The sequence below is a fragment of the Zea mays genome, chromosome 7, assembly GCF_902167145.1.
Source record: "Zea mays cultivar B73 chromosome 7, Zm-B73-REFERENCE-NAM-5.0, whole genome shotgun sequence".
Taxonomy (NCBI): domain Eukaryota; kingdom Viridiplantae; phylum Streptophyta; class Magnoliopsida; order Poales; family Poaceae; genus Zea; species Zea mays.
The window spans coordinates 123,292,719-123,315,425 of record NC_050102.1 but is presented as its reverse complement, the minus strand read 5'-3'; positions in this window follow the sequence as shown (position 1 = coordinate 123,315,425).

Genomic DNA, 22,707 nt, shown 5'->3' with positions numbered 1-22,707 from the left:
GGTTGTTCTTGTAGCTTGTTGCAATCCAAAATAGATTAAGTACATGGGTTCACTTTGCTCATGAACAAACTCATATGCTACCACTAGTTTCAATCAACAAAAATAACCAATAGTGGTAGAACATGAATTTACATCTTTCATTTAATATGCATGATACTATTAAGTATGTACTATGTGCACTAACCACATACTAGTAGGGGATGATATGATCATGCACATCACAATGATACCTTTGCTTTGTTGGAGTAGAGGATAGTCAAGATTCTTTTGATTTAGCTCTCCAATAGCAATGTGAAGTCCAATTGAATAGCTTGGTGAAGACCAATTATCAATAAGAAATCCATTCTTCATCAGTATGAATTTGAGAACCCATTTAAGATCAAGTGCACAATTTGAATGTTGTAGTTCACATGCATTTGTTCCTTCAATACCACTTGTATGTGAGAGAATTATGAATTTGCACGGAATATAGGAATATCACTTGTAAGGATGATACCACGTGTTGACATATTGGTCTAGAAAATTCCTTTGTTTATGCAAGACTGCTACTCACGGACGGTCCGCAGTGGGAGCTCGGACGGTCTGTGCCCTGATCTCTCGGACTGTCTGTGGCCTAGGATCGGACGGTCCGAGACCTGGAACTTGCACTCCATTGAGCTGACTGTTAAATTCTCAATAGTTGAATTTTAAAATAGGATCATTGCTCATTTATGAACTTTATGACTGCACCAAGCATTAGTATTCAACCATATATAAATAATTTGCATGAATGTACATGATTTGAGTATAAGTGATCATGAATTGATGTCAACCCAAAAATACTTGGAAGATACTCAAAATCAATCCATGTTTGAAACATCAATCATATTTGCTTGATTTGCCTTTGAATGTGTTGCTTGCTCTCTTTCTCGATCAATCTGTTGATTGCTCCAATTAAGTACCACTTTGCCTCTAGCAATTCTTTTCTTACTTTTTGGTGAGGAGTAACCAATTTGAACACGTGGAATCTCTTTTTACTGAATTTCATGAACAAGCTCAGAAGAGATGACGTTAGTAATACAAGCACCAATTTCCCTTTTATAGCACTTTGAATATATAAAGTTGGCAGTTACTAAAACAAGGAAATCTTATTATATGAACTAAATTTCTCTTAATCTTCAATGCTTAATTTGAACAAATTAAACATGCATGATAAATTGATTAAGTTCAAAGGCTAATTTTAAATCATATCATGGTGAGTATTTAATGTAGAAGAAATAAATCCAAATGTACAAGAGAGAATACATCACATAGTTTTGGATTGTTCTTCTTTATACGTTTAATTGCATAGTCCATTTGAGAAACTCATTCTCATGCTGTGAAATACCAATTTAAGCATTTGGATTGCCATATGTAAGAAAAAAGATTATGCAATCTGTTATATGATAACCTCAATTTTGATCATCTTTGGTCTTGATCTTCAACTTGGAGTACCAAGATAAGTGCCAAAATATTTCTCAACAAATATCCTTGTACCCCTTCACTTTCCATGATTATAGATCAATTAAAAACCAAACTATGGTCTCTCAAACAACTTATGTGATTTATCCTATATGAGAGCCTTCAAATCAAAGTGACTTTCAATATTTCCAATATTTGTCACTTATGACAGATTCTATATACTCTAAAGAAACATTCATAAATTTTGATGTACAGATCCTATGACCACGAAAATTGGTGGAGATGTGCTTTAATAAGTCTGCTAACAGCTGTAAAAAGTTGAGACTCATTTGACTTCATTTGTGCTGCCAGCCATAATATCTCCCACAGTAGGTACATGCTGAAAACTGCTGTGTTTGTGCTGACAAGATTGACTTAATCAAGAAGTTTCACTTATCCAATGATTATGAAATTTGCACAGACTTTGCTATCATATGTATAGAGCAAGTAAACTGAATTTCAAGCCAATCTAAATAGATTTGATCACTCAAACATGGTTATGAGCACAGCCTTGTCAGATTTTCAATGTTGGCCAGATTTCAGTAAATTGAGTTACTCTTCTTCAAGTTGAATCAAATCTGAAATGAACTACTTTCAAAAGGCAAATATCCATTCAAACCACTTACTAAATGAAGTCTCTTGAATTTATTCAACATAAATCAATCCAAACTTGATTATTTAGCAAATTGTCCATTCAATCATCTTATAGCAAGCAACATATGCATATATATCCAATTCAATTAACTCATATGCATTCAAATGAATTTGATCAACAAATATTATACTTTATATACCTCATGATCATCCAATAGCAAGTTTGAACTTAACTTATTTGCAATCCATTCATAATTTAACCAACTTGAATAAAGCACTTGTATTTGGTAGAATTTGGACTTCACTTATTATTGACTTGGCATTGGGATAGAATTTTATTAGTCTTCAACACTTAATTCAATAGATGATGATTAAATGAATATTATTGAATCAAGCCTCCAATGCCCAAGGTACCTGTTTATGATCATCCATGTTTTGATGGTACCCAAACTAAGTTGGGTCCTCTTAAGTTAGGAGCAACATACTTGGGCATTGCCTTAGTATGAATAGCGGGATGTTTTGCAATTGCAACAAATGAGGTACCATTGCCATCCTTTCTAAGCATAATATTCTTATGAATTAAAATAGGCTTAGAATTGTTACCTAAGGGACATGAATTTGCCATGTGTCCCCTTTCCCGACATGTGTAGCAAGTTCTCTTTGTTTGAGCCTTCTCTTCCTTTCTCAAATTTTGCTTCACGTTGTCTTGCCTCTTCTCATTTGCTTGAGCCTTCTTCTCAAGATTGTTGGGACACCTCGAGGCAAAGTGACCCATATCATCACACATGTAGCACTTGATTTGAGCCAAATCATCCTTCTTCTTTTGATTTGTGCTCATCATGTCATCTTGATTATATATTGAATGCCTTCTTCTTTCTCTTCTTGTTTTCTTTTTCTTCCCCACATCACCATTATATTCATGGTCAATCTTGATTTGCTTTTGGGGATTATTCTTTTGCTCAACTCGTGGCTTTGGTTGAGGCTTCACTTGTGGCTTCACTAATTTCTTGGTTGGGCACATTGAGGTGAGGTGACCCCAAGTGTGGCACTTGAAGCACTTGTCATGCTTTAGCCTCCTTTCTTCCTTCTTCAACTTGAGCTTCCTTTTATTAAGGCATGACTTTGCAAGATGACCCATCTCATGGCATTTATAGCACATGAAGTGAGATATCTTATTTCCTTTTACCTTCAATTTCCTGCCTTTGATATTGCTCTTGTTGAAACCAAGGCCACTCTTGTCATCATGTCTTCTTTGATTTTTCAATATAAGATCATGAGTGACTTTTGATTTATGCCACCTCTCAAACATGTTGCTTAAATTCTTCACTTTGTTTTTGAGCTTATTATTTTCCTTCAAAAGGTTAGTCCCACAAGACAAGGAAGAATAATAATAATCTATAGTTGAAGAACATGACATAGCTAATAAATCATCACAAGAGGTGGATACATGCTTCTTGTCTTCATCACATGGATTAGCAACATTTTTCAATTGATCATATAATTCATGAGATGAAATCTCACTAGTTTTATTTTCTTTACTAGAAAATTTGTTAGTGAGAAAAGCATGCTCTTGTATCAAATTTTCATGAGCAACACTAAGTTCCTCATGACTCAATTTTAGCTCCTCGTGTGAACAAGTAACAACATAAAGTAGATGCTTTTGTTGTTCACATGAATACTTTAGAAATGAGTTTTCATTTTCCAAGTTTCTTGTTTTATCTTTCTCAATTTCTAAAGCAATGTCCATGCTAGCAAGTATACCAACAAGCTCATCATATGAATATGAATGATTAGTCATATTAGCATTATATACCTTCGTATTACCTTGTGACATGAAGCAATGTGATGTAATGGATGGGTTTGTAGTAGCGATATCATTGTCCAAGCATGAACAATCACCATAATCATCAAGTATGCTTGAGATAGAAACATCATTTGCATCACTTGAGTTAGAGCCAACACAATCATCATTATCAAGTGAACTTGTGGTGTGTCTTTCATCATCATCACTTGACCATGAGGTGGAGCAATCTTTCCCAACCACCGTGTTGTGGATGTGCTCAACATCCTCGCTAGAGATCCTCCCATATATGTCATCAAGATATGTCCAAATATCATGAGCGGTCTCCATATACATAATTTCCTTAAACACCTTATCACTTATCCATTGATATAAAATGTTAGTAGCTCGGTGTTCAAGATGTAAGCATTTCTTTTTGGCTTGGGTGAGATCTTTTGTGTTCTCATCAAAAGGTTCATAAAAGCCTACACTTATGGTCCACCACAATTTTACATCAATTGAATGAAAATAATGGTTCATGCAAGTTTTCCACTGTGCAAAATGTGTGCCATCAAAAACATGTGGTTCACAAGTAGCCTCTAGCCCTTTAGTCGCCATCTAGCTTACTCTCGGGTCAGTAAAGACCACCAAATGAGAGAACCAGGCTCTGATACCACTTGTAGGGTCGAGATGGCGGACTAGAGGGGGGGTGAATAGTCCTTTCTAAAACTAATTACAATGGCTAACACAAATAAATACGGAATTAAAACTATTTTGGTTTAGCCAAGACTACACTTCTCTAACTATAACAAACACCTGACAAAAGATTCTAATTGAAGCAACTAAGGTGCCAAGATAGTGAAAGAGCTCTCCCATACAAATCTAGTTAGCAACGACATACAAATTATGCAAATGTAATTCTAAGCACACCGATAGCTCCTAAACATACTAGTAAGCAAAGAGCACAAAGCACAAGCACTACTAGAGAGAAACAACTACTTAGCTACACAAGCTAAGTAAAACAGATTAGCTACACAAGCTAACAACAAGTGAGCAACTATTTTATTATAGGTATGACTACATATACAAGAGCATATATGAGCAACAAATATTCACTAGCATAAGTATATGAACAAGTAAATACAAGCTAGTGAGGAAAGTTGCAAACCAACGGGAAGATGATGACACGTGGCACAATGATTTTTTCCCGTGGTGTCGATGACTTGCCGGTCACCCCTAGTCCACGTTGAGGTAGATTCAAAGCACCCAACCGCTCCTCTATCAAGTCTCCACTTGATCTCTTGAGCCGGATTGGTCAATGAACCCTCAAACCTCGATTCCACTAGAGTTGCTTTTCACCGCTCCGGCGAGGCAAGCACAACGCCTCTCACAATCACCACCGTGGCCTCTTCACAATCTCCGTTGAAGAGCTCACGGGGAACAACCACCAAGCCGTCTAGGAGGCGGCAACCTCCAAGAGTAACAAGCCAACGACCTCACTTGATGATCTCCCTAGTGCCTCAAAGATCAACAACTTGATGCAATGCACTAGATGGCTCTCAATCTCACTAGAATGCAATCCCAACCAATATGAGTGAGAGAGAGGGAGAGGAAAGGCTCCAATATGCTCACAAGTGTTCCAACTAGCCTCCTACACCCTTTCAACCCGGGCAACACAAGTATATATAGCCCCCTCTCCAAAACTAGCCGTTATGGGCCAATTGCCCCTTTTCTGCGCACATGCGGACGGTCTGCAATACAAGCCCGGACTGTCCGAACAAGAATCCCAACGGCTATAAACGGTTATAAAAATGTCAGAGCATTCAAAAAAGACTTGCGGACGGTCTGCCCCTCAAGGCCGGACGGTCCACGATACATAAAACTGAGCCAAAACGAAGTTTTGCTGACTCTGCACATTTGCTGAAATTTGTACTGCGGACGGTCCGCACCTGGACCCCGGACGGTCCGCAATACAAAATATTTGTACTGTGGACGGTCCGCACTCAGGCCCCGGACGGTCCGCAGTTCAAAAAGGAAAACCAAAACAGAACTTCTCGAGTTCTGTCCAAACACCAGTCCTTCAACTACGGACGGTCCGCAATACAAAAACTTCGCGAAACACAGAAACTTCGTGTTTCTGCCCATCATCTCAAGTTAGACCTGCGGACGGTCCGCCATGCTGGCCCGGACAGTCCGCGGTACCTCAATTCAGCCCACATTCAAGAAATCGCTTTTGAATAAGTTTTTCTTTCACGAACCAAAGCGTTGTTAGCCCTCATGCAAATGCACCAACTATATGAGCAATGAGGCACTAAAGACATGTTAAGTAAGATAATTGACCCCTCTTGATAGTACGGCTATCTAGCCTACTAACCCGGTCAATTATCAACCTCTAAGCACCTTTTGACCGGTAAAACAAAAAACCTATTGTTATACCTTTGCCTTGAGCATTCAATTCCATCTCCTTAAATGATGAACAATGGGCATCCATAAGTGTAGCCAACCATGATACCTTTTACCATTTGTCCATAGCATGAAGTTCCTCCACCGTCATCATCAAGCCACTTGATCAATAGCCCAGATCAACACATGGCTTGATAATTCTATTATGATATGATCCACTCCATGTTATCACATAGCCTTCTTGGTTCATCAATCTCAACATAGCTTGATCTTCACCGTTGCTTTATGTCCATCGGTGCTAAGTCCTTGCTCTTGCTTCACCGCCACGCGGTCCCTTACACATGAGCCTTTGACTTGCCCTTCACACTAGCCACTCGGTCCATCGAAACCAAGCCATATCTCTTGATCTTCTACATATAGCCACATGACACCATGTCATGTCTTCATATGCAATGAGCTCCTTTATCACACTAGTTGAGCATCTCCATATCACCAAGCCACATCACCACCATGGCTAAAATAACTCACACTAGTGTACCTGTGGACTAATCACCTGTGTATCTCAACATAAACACTTATTAGTCCATATAAGTTGTCAATCAATTACCAAAACCAAACAGGGTCTCACAGCTACGCTAGCGCAAAACAAAATTTTCAACCCCATAAAACCAAGAACTACTGCGGTTATAGGTCATGGAATTACCACTAGACGCGCAGAGCAGCGGAAGACGTCTCGATGTAGACGAACGCGTCGAGCAGTGCCGTGCAGTCGTCGGCATCCTTCACGTCCTCGCACGGTTCGTCCTAGTGCTCCAGATGCAGCACCTCCGAGGTATCCACATGTACAGGGAGGAAGCGCCGCGTACCGAACTGCTAGGTTCGCGACGGCGGCTTGGCGAGGGCGAGAGGCGAGCGACTACTTGTTTGCTGGTGGCGAATTAGGGTTGGCCTAACCGCGCCCCTGCCCCTCATTATATAGGCGTTATGGTGGGCTTCTGACACCGAGGCCCAACAGTAACCCTAAAGCCCAGTCTAATTTCGGATCTAATCCGAGTTAGGCTTCCTTCCCCTTAAGTGTGTGACCCTATAGGTTCACGTACAAATAGACATAGCCCGAGTACTCTTACTTGGCCCAATAATTGACAGCGGCCTCTAGCAAGACATGTCAACTCCTATGCGCACGTAAAGATCATATCAGACGAACCATTGCAACATTACGTACATGTTGTTCCCTTTGTCTCACGATATTTGGTCTGGCTCTAAGCTGACCTCTCTTTCTCGATACTGTGAATTGGAATCCTTTCAATGGTTAACTCTTAACCCTCTTACGACCATGCATTTCTTGATCTAATCACTCGAGGGGCCCAGAGATATCTCTCTCACAAAGAGAGGGACAAATTCCATCTTGACTGACCATGCCTCACAGCATGCTTCCTGACAAACCCAAAACTACCTTTATAACTACCCAGTTATGGAATAGCGTTTGATAGTCCCTAAGTAAGTCAATTCACATCTTGAGAACATGCGACAATCTCAGGTCTAAGGATACAGTATTCATGTTGCAAAAAGAGAACTATATTACAATATCTCACGTTGGGTCGGTCCAGCCTCATGTCATACATGCGCCCACATTATTAGTTTAACATCTCCATGTTCATGACTTGTGAAATGTAGTCATCAACTAATACATGTGCTAGTCATCGACTCTGACTAGGGACATCATTTAGAATAACCATATAAGTAAAGAATCTCACAAACAATTCACATAATTGCTAATCAATACAAGGTGCCTTCCATGGATATTCAATTAAGCAATATATATATATATCATGGATACAAAGAAATATGCTCATCTCTGTGATTATCTCTAGGGCATATTTCTAAGAGTCTCCCACTTGCACTAGAGTTAATCTAGAAGATATCTAATACCCATAGATCTCATGTGTGCCTCATGCTTACGTTGTGGAAGAGGTTTTGTCAAAGGATCAGCAACATTCAAATCCGTATGTATTTTGCATATCTTTATCTCACCCCGCCTAATGAATTCCCGTATGAGGTGAAACTTCCGCAGTACGTGTTTGTTTTTCTGGTGGTTCCTTGGCTCCTTAGCTTGTGCAATAGCCCCATTGTTGTCACAGTAGAGGTTCAATGGGCTAGATGCATTAGGAAACACACCAAGCTCGATGAGGAACTTTCTTATCCAAACACCTTCCTTCGCAGATTCAGAAGCTGCAATGTACTCGGCTTCTGTTGTAGAATCAGTCACAGTCTCCTGTTTGGAACTCTTCCAACTAATAGCACCACCATTTATTGCGAACACAAAACCTGATTGCGATTTTAACTCATTTGGGTCAGTTTGGAAGCTAGCATCGGTGTAACCAGTTACAACGAGCTCCTCCTTACCCCCATATACCAGGAACATATCTTTAGTCCTTCTTAAGTACTTAAGAATGCCTTTTACCGTTGTCCAGTGACCCTAACCTGGATCAGCCTGGTACCTACTCGTAGCACTTATAGCGTATGAAACATCTGGGCGTGTACTTATCATGGCATACATGATTGATCCAATTGCTGAGGCGTATGGTACCTTACTCATGCGCTCCCGCTCATTAGCCGTCGCAGGATATTGCATCTGGCTAAGGTGTATACCATGTGACATAGGTAAGAATCCTTTCTTGGACTGTTCCATGTTGAACCGTTTCAAAACCTTGTCAATGTACGTATCTTGACTTAATCCTATAAGCCTCTTCGACCTATCTCTATAGATCCTTATGCCCAAAATATATGCTGCTTCCCCTAAGTCCTTCATAGAAAAACTCTTTTTCAGTGAAGCCTTGACGGACTCCAGCATAGGAATGTCATTCCCAATCAATAATATGTCATCCACATACAAGATCAGAAATACAACAGCGCTCCCACTTTCCTTCTTGTAAACACAAGCTTCTTCTTCATTCTGATGAAAACCAAGCCCTTTGACCACTTCATCAAAATGAATGTTCCAACTCCGAGATGCTTGCTTCAACCCATAAATGGATTTCTGAAGTTTGCATATCTTTCCAGCATTGATCGGATCGACAAAACCCTCGGGTTGTATCATATACACGTCCTCATCTAGGTTTCCATTAAGGAAAGCTGTTTTGACATCCATCTGCCAAATCTCATAATCGAAATATGCGGCAATAGCTAGAATGATCCAAATAGATTTAAGCATCGCTACTGGCGAGAATGTCTCATCATAGTCAACTCCTTGAACTTGTCGAAAACCCTTTGCAACAAGTCGAGCCTTATAGATGTGAACATTTCCATCCATGTCTTTCTTCTTCTTATAGATCCATTTTTGCATTCTATGGGTCTAACACCATCAGGCGGGTCAACCAAGTTCCAAACTTGATTTTCTCCCATGGAATCTATCTCGGATCTCATGGCGACTTGCCATTTCTCGGAATCTGGGTCCATCATCGCTTCTGCATATGTTGCAGGTTCGTCGTTGTCTAACAACAACACTTCCCCATTGCCCAACAATAGCACTTCTCCTCGTGCCTCCCGAAGCCTTGCTGACCTTCGTGGTTGTGGTGGTGATTCTCTTGCCATAGACGTCTCAACTTGTTCTGCTACATTAGCATCACTTGTTGAATCTTGTCCCACTGGCTCATCCTAAACTTCTTCAAGATACACCTTTTGTTTACTTTTCTCTCTTTTGAGAAACTATTTCTCTAAGAACACACCGTTCCGGGCGACAAACACTTTGCCCTCTGACCGGTGGTAAAAGTAATATCCTAAAGTTTCCTTTGGATATCCCACGAACATGCACTTGTCCGATTTTGGAGTGAGTTTATCCGACTGAAGTCGCTTGACGTAAACCTCACAACCCCAAATCTTCAGAAAAGACAATCTGGGAGTCTTCCCAGTCCACATCTCATATGGTGTCTTAACTACGGACTTAGACGGTACCCTATTTAGTGTGAAAGCTGCTGTTTCTAGAGCGTATCCCCAAAACGACAAAGGTAGGTCCGACTGGCTCATCATTGATCGAACCATATCCAATAAAGTCTGATTACGTCGCTCAGACACGCCATTCCTCTGAGGCGTTCCAGGCGGCGTAAGCTGTGGAACAATTCCACAACTCCTTAGATGATTGCTAAACTCATGACTCAAATATTCACCTCCACGATCCGATCACAGTGCTTTAATTTTCTTGCCACGCTGATTTTCTACTTCATTCTGAAACTCTTTGAACTTTTCTAAGGATTCAGACTTGTGTTTCATTAAGTAGACATACCCATATCTACTAAAATCATCAGTGAAGGTTATGAAGTATTGGAATCCTCCCCTAGCTGTCGTATTCATTGGTCCGCACACATCAATATGTATGGGTTCCAATAAATCTAATGTCCTCTCCGGTAAACCCGTGAAGGGCGCTTTGGTCATCTTACCAAGTAAGCAAGCTTCACATGTCTCGTATGATTCAAAATCAAACGAAGTTAAAAGCCCATCAGAATGAAGCTTCTTCATGCGATTCTCACTTATATGACCCAAACGACAGTGCCACATGTAGGTAGGACTTAAATCATTAGGCCGAGGCCTTTTAGCACTAATATTACAGATAGGTGCATCATCAAGATTTAAAATGAATAACCCATTCATAATGGATGCAAAAGCCACAAACATGTCATTCTTAGAGATCACACAACCATTGTTTTCACTCGCAAATGAATAACCATCCTTCATCAAACATGAAGGAGACATAATGTTTCGACTCATACTAGGAACTAGATAACAATTATTTAACTCCAAAATAAATCCTGATGGGAGGTGGAGTTGCATCGTCCCGATGGTCAACGCAGCAACTCTTGCATTATTGCCTACCCGGAAATCAACTTCTCCTCTTTTCACGCTTCTACTTCTTATCATTCCCTGCATCGAATTGCAAAATGGGCAACCGATCCAGTATCAAATACCCAAGAATTAATATAAGAATCAGCAAGAAAAATTTCTGTAATGTGAATAGCAAGTGTACCTGCTGCGGCTGTACCCTTACCGCCGCGATCCTTAATAGAGGCCAAGTACTGCTTGCAATTCCTTTTCCAGTGACCAAGTTCTTTGCAATAAAAGCACTCTGCATCTGCAGCTGGTCTAGCCTTGGGCTTTTGATTTGGCTTGGATACTGTATCCTTTGCCTTGCCCTTCTTCTTTTGAGATTTACCCTTCTTCTTAAAGTTGGGTTTGTTTTGGACCGCCATCACATGGCCGCTGCTGCCAGCGCTTTTCTTTATGTCCCCCTCTGCTGTTTTCAGCATGCCACATAGTTCATTGAGGCCCCTCTCCGCCCCATGCATATGGTAGTTTGTAATGAAGTTTCCATAGCTGGGCGGAAGAGATGCCAAAATGAAGTCAGTGGCCAACTCTTGGCTTATTGGGAAGCCTAGCTTCTCCAACCTCTGACTGTAACCAACCATTTTGATTGCGTGTGGCCCAACTGCTGCGCCTTCTGCTAGCTTGCATTCCAGAAAGGCTTTGGACACATTGAACCTTTCAGTCCTAGCCTGAGTCTGGAACATATCCTTGAGCGCCACGATCATATCGTGCGCCTCATGGTTTGTCTCAAACTACATCTGTAGCTCAGGCTCCATGCAAGCAAGCATTAGGCAACTCACTTCAAGATTAGCATCCATTGCTTTCTTGTAAGCGGTTTTAGCTGCAGCAGTTGCATTTTCACCAGGATCCTCTGGCAGTGGGGTGTCTAGAACGTCTTCCTTTTTTTCAGCCCTGAGAACAATTCTTAGGTTACGGATCCAATCCGTATAGTTTGTTCCATTTAACTTATCCTTTTCAAGAATTGATCGCAAAGTAAATGTTGGTGTGCTAGGTGCCATTTATCTACAACAAAATAATGCAAAATACTAAGACAAAAATATCCATGACAGAGTAAATCATATTAAACATTTAATAGTCTACTCCCACTAAAATCAATATCCCTCGATTGGTACTTAGTGATTCAGAACCCACAACTAACAAGTCTACTAGTGGGCTTTAGCATCACCGCTAGAAGACAAGGTAGATCGGTAAGCAACTCCTTGCTAATCATATCATATATATGACTCCTGTTGTTGGGTGACATCTCTATGTTTCGGCTCCCAACCTTATGCCCCAAAGTCCTTAACCATTAAGCTGACTTTGTTTAAGTTAACCAACCCTTTCTGCAGTTCGTATCCGATACAAACCTATCTAGTCAAGGAAAACTGGTGGCACCCTAATTTCATAGACCCACCACCAATTGTACAAGACTTATGATAGTGCAATGTTTGGAGAGGCATTTAAGCTTAAACATTTATGAGGGATCGTCCTACTTTTATCATCGCACGCAAGGACATATATGCAATATGAACAAGTAGAACATTAAGAATGGCATTCACACAACAGTTGTGATTCGGTATGGCTTGCTGTCACATGGTGATCCCCATCTCCAATAATCTGTCCATCACGATGATCTCCATCTCCATGATATAGGTATGCCATCCTTCAGGTGATGAGTCCTTCAAGACCTATCTAACGTATGCTGGTAAACAAATTACATATACGCTTTGGATCATCACATGTTGACACGCAGGTCATTACATTAAATTTGGACAATACATGTGGCTCCAGCCGTATTGTCCTGGTCACGACACGCAGGTCATGAATAATTCATTAATATGCATCATATACACACAATAGCCATACCGATCACAAGATGTCCTGCAAAAACAGGTTAGACAAACACGTTTCTATATGTTCGCCACTACAGCAGATAGCCACGGCGGTCCATGCATCGTATGTATGGAAATTCCACTGAAAATCGTATGTATGGAAATTCCACTGAAAATCTCATGCGGTTGATCAAATCAACCCAAATCCGAGACTTTCGACCCGAAGAAGATTACACTCATGACGTCGATCTGTTACGTCAATCTGCTGGTTGTGTACGGCAGTTAGCCCCGATGGTGATTCCAGCCGGTAGGGGCAAGTCGCGCACATAACAGAGAAGGACGAACTAATCTCTTCAGTCATATCCGATGTAATCTACTTCAACCCTTTATAACCAATTGATCTAATCAAACCGTGCATCAAGTAGATCCATCTCATGAACCTAGATCCAGACCTAAAACTATGCAAAACCTGCCTCTGATACCACTGTAGGATTACGGGGAGGCTACGCTAGTGCAAAACAAAATTTTCAACCCCATAAAACCAAGAACTACTGCGGTTATAGGTCATGGAATTACCACTAGACGCGCAGAGCAGCGGAAGACGTCTCGATGTAGACGAACGCGTCGAGCAGTGTCGTGCAGTCGTCGACGTCCTTCACGTCCTCGCACGGTTCGTCCTAGTGCTCCAGATGCAGCACCTACGAGGTATCTACACGTACAGGGAGGAAGCGCCGCGTACCGAACTGCTAGGTTCGCGACGGCGGCTTGGCGAGGGCGAGAGGCGTGCGGCTACTCGTTTGCTGGTGGCGAATTAGGGTTGGCCTAACTGCGCCCCTGCCCCTCATTATATAGGCGTTATGGTGGGCTTCTGACACCGAGGCCCAACAGTAACCCTAAAGCCCAGTCTAATTTCGGATCTAATCCGAGTTAGGCTTCCTTCCCCTTAAGTGTGTGACCCTATAGGTTCACGTACAAATAGACATAGCCCGAGTACTCTTACTTGGCCCAATAATTGACAGCGGCCTCTAGCAAGACATGTCAACTCATATGCGCACGTAAATATCATATCAGACGAACCATTGCAACATTACGTACATGTTGTTCCCTTTGTCTCACGATATTTGGTCTGGCTCTAAGCTGACCTCTCTTTCTCGATACTGTGAATTGGAATCCTTTCAATGGTTAACTCTTAACCCTAGCACGGCCATGCATTTCTTGATCCAATCACTCGAGGGGCCCAGAGATATCTCTCTCACAAAGAGAGGGACAAATTCCATCTTGACTGACCATGCCTCACAGCATGCTTCCTGACAAACCCAAAACTACCTTTATAACTACCCAGTTACGGAATAGCGTTTGATAGTCCCTAAGTAAGTCAATTCACATCTTGAGAACATGCGACAATCTCAGGTCTAAGGATACAGTATTCATGTTGCAAAAAGAGAACTATATTACAATATCTCACGTTGGGTCGGTCCAGCCTCATGTCATACATGCGCCCACATTATTAGTTTAACATCTCCATGTTCATGACTTGTGAAATGTAGTCATCAACTAATACATGTGCTAGTCATCGACTCTGACTAGGGACATCATTTAGAATAACCATATAAGTAAAGAATCTCACAAACAATTCACATAATTGCTAATCAATACAAGGTGCCTTCCATGGATATTCAATTAAGCAATATATATATCATGGATACAAAGAAATATGCTCATCTCTATGATTATCTCTAGGGCATATTTCTAACATGTAGCACATGTCAGGTAGGGAAGCAAGTTGGTGTTCATCATCCACACAAGAACATCATGACGACTGACAGGCCACTCGAGCTCCTACACATGGACCTATTCGCCCCGATTGCTTACATAAGCATCGGCGGGAGTAAGTACTGTCTAGTTATTGTGGATGATTATTCTCGCTTCACTTGGATGTTCTTTTTGCAGGAAAAATCTCATACCCAAGAAACCTTAAAGGGATTCTTGAGAGGAGCTCAAAATGAGTTCGGCTTAAGGATCAAAAAGATTAGAAGCGACAACAGGACGGAGTTCAAAAACTCTCAAATTGAAGGCTTTCTTGAGGAGGAGGGCATCAAGCATGAGTTCTCTTCTCCCTACACACCACAACAAAATGGTGTAGTGGAGAGGAAGAATAGAACTCTATTGGACATGGCAAGGACCATGCTTGATGAGTACAAGACTTCAGATCGGTTTTGGGCGGAGGCGGTCAACACCGCGTGCTATGCCATCAACCGGTTGTATCTACACCGAATCCTCAAGAAAACATCATACGAACTCCTAACCGGTAAACAGCCCAATGTTTCATATTTTAGAGTCTTTGGTAGCAAATGCTTTATTCTTGTTAAAAGAGGTAGAAAATCCAAATTTGCTCCTAAGGCTGTAGAAGGCTTTTTAATAGGATATGATTCAAACACAAGGGCATATAGAGTCTTTAACAAGTCCTCTGGACTAGTTGAAGTTTCTTGTGACATTGTGTTTGATGAGACTAACGGCTCTCAAGTAGAGCAAGTTGATCTTGATGAGCTAGATGATGAAGAGGCTCCATGCGTCGCGCTAAGGAACATGTCCATTGGGGATGTATGTCCTAAAGAATCCGAAGAGCCTCCAAATGCACAAGATCAACCATCTTCCTCCATGCAAGCATCTCCACCAACTCAAGATGAGGATGAGGCTCAAAATGATGAAGGAGAAGATCAAGAGGATGAGCCACCTCAAGAGGAGAGCAATGATCAAGAGGGAGATGCCCATGATCAAGATGAGGAAGATGAACAAGTTCCAAGACCGCCACACCCAAGAGTCCACCAAGCAATCCAACGAGATCACCCCGTGAACACCATCCTCGGCAACATTCAAAAGGGGTAACTACTCGATCTCGTGTTGCTCATTTTTGTGAACATTACTCCTTTGTTTCCTCTATTGAGCCACATAGGATAGAGGAAGCACTTCAAGATTCGGATTGGGTGGTGGCGATGCAAGAGGAGCTCAACAACTTCACTAGGAATGAGGTATGGCATTTAGTTCCATGTCCTAATCAAAATGTTGTAGGAACCAAGTGGGTCTTCCGCAACAAGCAAGATGAGCATGGTGTGGTGACAAGGAACAAAGCCCGACTTGTGGCCAAGGGGTATTCACAAGTCGAAGGTTTGGATTTCGGTGAAACCTATGCACCCGTAGCTAGGCTAGAATCAATTCGCATTTTACTTGCCTATGCTACTTACCATGGCTTCAAGCTTTATCAAATGGACGTGAAAAGTGCTTTCCTCAACGGACCAATCAAGGAAGAGGTCTATGTTGAGCAACCTCCCGGCTTTGAAGATAGTAAGTACCCTAACTATGTATATAAACTCTCTAAGGCACTTTATGGGCTCAAGCAAGCCCCAAGAGCATGGTATGAATGCCTAATAGATTTCCTTATCACTAATGGCTTCAAAGTCGGAAAAGCCGATCCTACACTCTTTACTAAAACACTTGAAAATGATTTGTTTGTATGCCAAATTTATGTTGATGATATCATATTTGGGTCTACTAACGAATCTACATGTGAAGAGTTTAGTAGGATCATGACACAAAAATTCGAGATGTCTATGATGGGGGAGTCGAAGTACTTCTTAGGATTTCAAGTGAAGCAACTCCAAGAGGGCACCTTCATTAGCCAAACGAAGTATATTCAAGACATTCTAAACAAGTTTGGGATGAAGGATGCCAAGCCCATCAAGACACCCATGGGAACTAATGGGCATCTCGACCTCGACACGGGAGGTAAATCCGTAGATCAAAAGGTATACCGATCGATGATAGGTTCTTTACTATATTTATGTGCATCTCGACCGGACATTATGCTTTCCGTATGCATGTGTGCAAGATTCCAAGCCGATCCTAAGGAAGCTCACCTTAGGGCCGTAAAACGAATCTTGAGATATTTAGTTTATACTCCTAAGTTTGGCCTTTGGTACCCTAGGAGATCCACATTTGATTTAATTGGTTATTCGGATGCCGATTGGGCAGGGTGTAAAATTAATAGAAAGAGCACATCGGGGACTTGCCAGTTCTTGGGAAGATCTCTGGTGTCTTGGGCTTCAAAGAAGCAAAATTCTGTAGCTCTTTCTACCGCCGAAGCCGAGTATATTGCCGCAGGCCATTGTTGCGCGCAATTGCTTTGGATGAGGCAAACCCTTAGGGACTATGGTTACAAATTAACCAAAGTTCCTCTTCTATGTGATAATGAGAGTGCAATCCGCATGGCGGATAATCCCGTTGAACATAGCCGCACTAAACACATAGCCATTCGGTATCATTTCTTAAGGGATCACCAACAAAAGGGGGATATCGAGATTGCATAAATTAACACCAAAGAACAATTAGCCGATATCTTTATCAAGCCACTAGATGAACAAACATTTAACAAACTTAGGCATGAGCTAAATATTCTTGATTCTCGGAATTTCTTTTGATGTTTTGCACATATAGCTCATTACTACACCTTTGATCATTTCTCTTTTATATGTTATGACTAATGTGTTTTCAAGTGTATTTCAAACCAAGTCATAGATTGAAAGGGAATTGGAGTCTTCGGCGAAGACAAAGGCTTCCACTCCACTCCATCAAATTACTCACCCTTCGCCGTCGCTCCGCGCCACTCTCCAACTTTGGTATAATCTTCACTCATATGTTATCCACCATAGGGAGAGAAAGTAAAAGGGCTTATATTTCACTCAAGTATCCGTTTTTGGCGATTCATGCCAAAAGGGGAGAAAGTATTAGCCCAAAGCAAAAGGACCACATCACCACCAATTTCAAAATTTTGAGTGAAGAAAGATTCTTCAATTTGTGATTTTTCAATTGGTATCTTATTTTTGATATAATTTTAAATTGGTATACCCTTTCAAAACTAATATCTAAAACCCTCTTGAACACTAAGAGGAGGATTTTATTGATGGGGAGTTTTGTTTAGTCAAAGGAAAAGCATTTGAAAAAGGGGGGGAAAATTTCAAATCCTGAAAATACTTCTCAAAATCTTACTCATTTACCTTTGACCATTTGCAAAAGGACTTTGAAAAGAATTTACAAAAGAATTTGCAAAAACAAAACATATGGTGCAAGCGTGGTCCAAAATGTTAAAAATAAAGAAATCAATCCATGCGCATCTTATGAGAATTTATTGGTTCAATTCTTAGTATCCTTTGCACTTACATTATGCAAACTAGTTCAATTATGCACTTCTATATTTGCTTTGGTTTGTGTTGGCATCAATCACCAAAAATGGGGAGATTGAAAGGAAAATAGGCTTACACCTTTTTCCCAATTGGTTTTGGTGGTTGAATTGCCCAACACAAATAATTGGACTAACTAGTTTGCTCTAGATTATGAGTTCTACAGGTGCCAAAGATTCACAACAAACCAATAAAAAGACCGAAAAAGGATTCAAATATAGAGAGCAAAAGTCAGCCGAAGTGTGCCCTGGTCTGGCGCACCGGACTGTCCGGTGCACCAGGGACTCCAACTCCGAACTGCTCACCTTCGGGAATTCTGGGAGCCACTCCGCTATAATTCACCGGACTGTCCGGTGTAGCACCAGACAGTGTCCGGTGGCGCACCGGACTGTCCGGTGTGCCAGCGGAGCAACGACTACTTCGCGCCAACGGTCGTCTGCAGAAGGCTTTAAATGCGCTGCAGTGCGCGCTAGAGTCAGCACAGCCAAATGGCGCACCGGACAGTGAACAGTGCCTGTCCGGTGCACCACTGGACTGTCCGGTGGCCCAGAAGACAGAAGCTCCAACGGTCAGAATCCAACGGCTGGGTGACGTGGCAGGCGCACCGGACAATGTCCGGTGGCGCACCATACTGTCCGGTGCCATGCGACAGCAGCCTTCACCAAACAGGTAGTTTGGTGGTTGGGGCTATAAATACCCCCAACCACCCATCATTCATTGCATCCAAGTTTTCACACTTCCTACACCTTACAAGAGCTATAGCATTCAATACAAGACACACCAAAGAGATCAAATCCTCTCCAAGTCCAAAGATCATTCGCAATCAAATAGTGACTAGTGAGAGAGTGACTTGTGTTCATTTGAGCTCTTGCGCTTGGATTGCTTCTTTTTCTCACTCTTTCTTGTGATCAATTCAATTGTAACCAAGGCAAGAGACACCAATTGTGTGGTGGTCCTTGCGGGGACTTTGTGTCCCGTTTGATTGATAAGAGAAGCTCACTCGGTCTAAGTGCGATTGGTTATTCACCGCGTAAGTGCGATTGGTTATTCTTTGGCGGTTTGCTTGTAAACATCTCGGGCCCTGTTTGGTAGCAAGGTTTTATTTTACTGCTCCAATACGGCACCGTGGTGTTTGAGCATATCATAGTGTTCTGGACCAAGTGGTGGTGTTTGGACTTTGGAGTATTGATAATGCGGTCTATACCAAAGCGGTCTAAACTATGGCACTGTTGTTGTCGCATACAAGTGTGAAACCACAGTACTATAAAAAGAAACCATAGTATCCAAAAAAATATCGGTAGCAAATAGGGCCTCGGATGTTCTCTATGTATTATGTATGCGTGGTATCTTGGTTGCGCTGTTCGATCGGTGGCAATCTTATCTGCTGTGCAATCTAATTTGATGTCAGTAACTAGTACCTTTAAATAGACATTTGAAGTTTTTTTAATAGTAAATACATTTAAAGATAAAAGATGTTAATAACAATTTTTTATATATAAATATAGTTAGGTTTGACAGGATTTATCGGATATGGATAATACTAGACTCGTGGTGATCTTGGTTATATTACTCGCAAGTCGCAGCTGGCAGGTAAATTCCACAAGTTAAGAAGTTACTACGTGACGTGCTGAACAGCTAGCTTTTGCAGATTCGTATCTTTTGGTGTGTGTCCAGTCCACTGTCCACGCAGAAAGTTAGGGGGGCGGGCCATGGTCGCCGTCATGCATCACGCGCACTACCGGACGATGCTCGAAATAAACTGCACTAATCCCGAGGCATTCAGCTTTTCCTTTCCTTTGCGTTGCGTTGCGTTGCATCCGGAGCACGGGCAGCAGAACAGCCTCTGCAGATCGATGCTGTATCGGGCGGCCGGTCCCCGGACAGCCGTACGACCTTTTGAGAGGCGAGGGCGAGGACGAGGAGCGGCGGGCTGGCCGTCCCCGTCCTCGAGCCTGCCGCCGCCGTGTTCGCTTTTGTTCCCCAGCGAGCGCCGGCTACTCTGCTGAAAGCGTCGCGAAAAGCGGCTAGGCTAGTACTGTGCTGTGTCAGTCTGTGTGTGTGGCTGCGCTGCCCGTGCGCGCTCTTGGTTTGCCTTGTTGCGCACTTGCACTTGTGATTTTGTCTCGGCGCCGTGCATGCAGTATGAGCGGTGGGCACCACCACGACACAGGTCTCTGCTACAGAGTAGTACTCTGTTATCGATTACAATTGAGTACATGACTTCCGTGCAGTTGAGGGTTTGTGATTGGCCATGACACATGACTTGTAACAGATCTAAGCATGGTTTGCCCAGTGGGCGTGGACACCAGCTCGGACTCGACGTGGGATGACGGCTCGAGATCCGGATTGCTTACTCTAATGGTCCAATAATTGCGAGGCGCACTCGCAAGTTATTACAGTAATAAATGATTAGTGGATACTACTATCTATATGCTATTGCAGCTAATGACTCTGTGATGGAGTATCCTTTATTAGTCAATCAAACGTGGATGCCAATTCTATGCTTGCACGCTATTGGAATGTCTCGTGGAAGATGCGTGCGGACGGACGGAGATCGATACGGTTTCTCCGGACTCCGGAGCAGTTTATACGGAGCCAAGGAAAAAGTCTATGATGTGACTTTAGTCCTGTTTGGTTGAAGTGACTAATTTTTAGTCTCTAGATTTTAGTTCCGTTTGGTCTCTATTTTATCAAACGTAAGGACTAAAGTAGTGACTAATTAATTTTAGTCTCTAATCTCTCATATGGGTGCTAGAATGAACTAAAATGCAATATTTACATTAATTATCTTTGTCTAGAAAACTGGCGTGAAATAAGAAAATAAATATTTTAGTTTTTATGTATTATATTTAATGTATTTAAAATATATTTAGTCATTACGACCAAATAGGATTTTAGCCCGTGTGCTAAACTTTAGTTCTAGAACAAATTAAACCAATAGATGCCTTATAGTCAAATCTTGGAGACAGAGACTGCCTTTATGCCTGACGAGAAACACGGCACGCCTGTTTCCGATGCCATGCCTGCTAGCATTTTGTTCCTCACCGACCGTTGTAACGCCTTTATTATGTCGAATAATAGACTTTGACCAAAGTGGCCGTGCATTTCGTGCTAAATAAGGCTACTCACAATGGGGATTTCATGTCTCTGTTTACAAAAATGCCACATCAGATTTATGGATGAATGAAATACCCTCTCTCAATAGAGAGTTTCATCTCACTATTTCATATGTCAACATACTTAAATGCTGCATATAAATAACCAATAGGATTTACTCAATTATATGACGATGAAACAAAACACTCTCAGTGGAGGTTTCACACAGTTTTCAAGATCTTGGAAACGAGTTAACATGGTTTCATCCCCATGAAACTCCATGAAACTCTTTCTTCTTAAATGATGTGACATGTCATCAAAATAGCTGATGTGGCAGGCTAATTAATACATGAAACACCCCATGAAACCTCCACTGTGAATAGCCTAACTAGTAATGATGATGCCCCGATCAGTCAGTGTAGCCAAATCTCCAATATGAAACTTGGCGAATCGCGTAAACGAGGCCCTCATCATCTTCGTCTCAGAACGAAGCACGCCGTGAAACCCATACGCAGCAGTTATTATTTTAAGCTCAGGTGATATATACGGGATTGCTAATTGTATTATTACTGATGTGGTCCCATCTCCGCTCTCTTATTTTTATTACTAGTTAGGTGTCCATGTGTTGCAACGGTTCTTATATATTGGAAGACTTTAAACACATTTCAAACATTTACAATAATACTAACCATACTAAATGCCATCTTTCCTGAACAATTCAATAGCAACAAATTTTACTATTGATATAACATCTTCTTTCCTCGATCAAGGGCATTCTCATTATCAATCTTTCCTTGGCTTCAAGGCTTGAGAAAGCCTGACCAAGATTCCTATAGAAACAATTAAGCAGTTATTGCACACAAGACATAACTCAAGGACCAAGAAAGATAAATGTGTTGGCTCCGATTTGGGGCCAAACATTAAGTGTGTATCCGCTTGGCGGTAGCCTCTTCGGCGGCGTGGACAGTTCGCAGCATGGGGCCGGACGGTCTGTGACCCTAAAGCAGGAGTGGGTCTCCTCCACACGCGTGTCGGACGGTCTGTGATGGCGCAGAGCCTTCTTCTTCCTTGTATGAACCTAGATCTCGCCCCTAAGGGAGAGATCTTAGGATGCTCTAAGGTCGGCAGGCCACCCGGGGAGGTCCCCAGACGGCGTAGAGTTGCCTAGAGATTAAGAAATTAGGTCGAGGAAAAGATCTTGAGTGAAGTGGACGAAGTGAATCTTGTCCCCCTGGAGGGACCTTGTCAGTTAAGATCCTAGGGTCGTCTTGAGGTCAGCAAGCCACCCAAGACGGCTCTAGACGACGTAGAGTTAAATAGAGGTGAAGATAGGGGATGTGGAGCTACAACTAGGACTACCCTACATCTACTCCTAAGGAATGAATGATACATAAAGTAAATAGATGGGTTCGATTGTAATGTGTTCGAGGTTCTC